General features: G+C 27.0%; 1 protein-coding gene across 2 annotated transcripts in view; it reads right to left on the minus strand.

The window, feature by feature from the left end:
- The window catches only part of LOC133536118 (mediator of RNA polymerase II transcription subunit 13-like), a 330,745-nt gene that overhangs the window by 9,219 nt on the left and 319,026 nt on the right, over positions 1–2,500 (minus strand). The window lies entirely within an intron of this gene.

Consider the following 2,500-nt stretch of genomic DNA (forward strand, 5'->3'; position numbering starts at 1 on the left):
GCCCCAAAATTATACATTTTCCCTTAACAGCGCATATCAAATATTTTTTAAATATTTTTGTGTCAGTCTTCATTGAATTTTGAAAAAAATGCTGCATTATTCATTTGAATTGAATGATTTGGTTTGGAAGAAAAAAAACTATCTTACAATAGTAAAAATTTTGTGAAATGTGGCCAATTGAAAACGCCACAAGAAAAAATGGCTGAAATGTAAACTTTTCGCCCCAAAACGCAAAATTTGTATTTAATTTTCGATTGTTTTATAGTTGCAAAGTAAATATTATTAAATTATACTTTTTTTAAATTAATCTAATCCACAAACTATCACACTAAAGTAGAGTGTAAAACTGTAAAATTAAAATGAATCCCCCCATATTTACAATTTACACATTTTGCTGTTAATATTCATTCATTGGGGTTCAAAATAATTATTCAAAAATTCAATATATTTTGTCCCAGTTATCAACATTGATTTTTTTGTAATTTTTTTTCAAAAATCTAGAAAAAGATTTGATTTTTAAAAAAGAAACATTTTAAAATAGGAAAATGTTTGTGAAATTCAGCCAATAAAAAATGCCACAAGATACTCAAAAAGTGGCTGATATTTTTGTCTCAGTCGTTATTCAATTTTGAAGAAAATCTGTATTATTCATTTGAATTGAATGATTTGGTTTGGGGAAAAAAAACATCTTACAATAGTAAAAACTTTGTGAAATGTGGCAAATTGACAACGCCACAGGAAAAAACGGCTGGCGTTTTGGCCCCAAAACGCAAAATTTGTATTTAATTTTAGATTGTTTTAAAGTTGCAAAGTAATTATTATTCAATTACACTTTTAAAAAATTGATTTAATCAATAAACTATCACACGAAAGTAGAGTAAAATGTATCCATCCATCTTTACATTACATATTTTGCTGTTAACATTCATTATTTGGGGTTCAAAAGAATTATTTGAAAATCCAATATATTTTGTCCCAGTTACCAACATTTTTTGTTGAAAAGGCTGCATAATTGATTTTTTAAAAATCTACAAAAAGATTTGTTTAGAAAAAAAAAATCTTAAAATAAATAAGAAGTGCAGCCAATAAAAAAATGCCACAAGGCACTTATAACGTGGCTGATATAAAATATTTTTGGGCCCAAAAATGCTACATTTTCCCTTAACAGCCGATATCAAATATTCCATATTTTTGTCTCGGCTTTCATTCAAATTTGAGAAAAATGCGGTATTATTCTTTTGAATTGAATGATTTGATTTGGAAAAAAAAAATCTTACAAAAGTAAAAACTTTGTGAAATGTGGCCAATTGAAAACGTCACAAGAAAAAATGGTTGAAATGTAAACTTTTTGCCCCAAAACGCAAAATTTGTATTTAATTTTACATTGTTTTAAAGTTGCAAAGTAAATATTAATCAATTATACTTTTTTAAAATTAATCTAATCAATAAACTATCATACTAAAGTAGAGTGTAAAACTGTAAAATTAAAATGAATCCACCCATATTTACATTACACTACACATTTTGCTTTTAATATTAATTCATTGGGGTTCAAAATAATTATTAAAAATTCAAAATATTTTGTCCCAGTTATCAACATTGATTTTTTTGTGATTTTTTAAAAAATATAGAAAAATATTTGATTAAAAAAAAAAAAAAAAATCTAAATGTTTGTGAAGTGAATTATATTTATATAGCGCTTTTCTTTAGTGACTCAAAGCGCTTTACATAGTGAAACCCAATATCTATGTTACATTCAAACCAGTGTGGGTGGCACTGGGAGCAGGTGACTAAAGAGCCTTGCTCAAGGACACAACGGCAGTGACTAGGATGGCGGAAGCGGGAATCGAACCTGCAACCCTCAAGTTGCTGGCACGGCCACTCTACCAACCGAGCTATACCGCTTGTGAAATGCAGCCAATAAAAAAATGCCACAAGATTTGAAAAATGGCTGCAATGCAAATGTTTTCAGCTCCAAAACATTTGTATTTAATTTTAAATAGTTATAAAGTTAAAAAAGTAATTAATTCATCAGTTATTCTTTTTAAAACAATATATTGTCATCAATAAACTAAATTGCTAAGGTAGAGTGTAAAACTCTGCAAAGAACAAAATACTGTACATCCACCCAGCTTCAAATTACACATTTTTCTGTGAATATTAATTTATGGCTATCAAAAAAATTCATGAACTTTTGTCAAAATGTCCAATATTAAAAATCCACAATATTTTTTGCAGTCTTAAAAAAAAGTTAGTGGAAAATGCTAAATAATTAATTAGAATGTAAAATAATATTTAAATGAAAACATTTAGAAAAAGACTTTTAATATGAAAAAAAATGTAAGAAAAGGAAAATGTATGTGAAATGCACAGATAAAAAATGCCACGAGATTTGAAAAATGGCTGCAATGCAAATGTTTTCAGCTCCAAAACACATGATTTGTATTTAATTTTAAAGAGTTTTAAAGTTAAAAAAGTAATTAATTCATCAGTTATTCTT

This window comes from Nerophis ophidion, linkage group LG17, assembly GCF_033978795.1.
Source record: "Nerophis ophidion isolate RoL-2023_Sa linkage group LG17, RoL_Noph_v1.0, whole genome shotgun sequence".
NCBI classification, from domain to species: domain Eukaryota; kingdom Metazoa; phylum Chordata; class Actinopteri; order Syngnathiformes; family Syngnathidae; genus Nerophis; species Nerophis ophidion.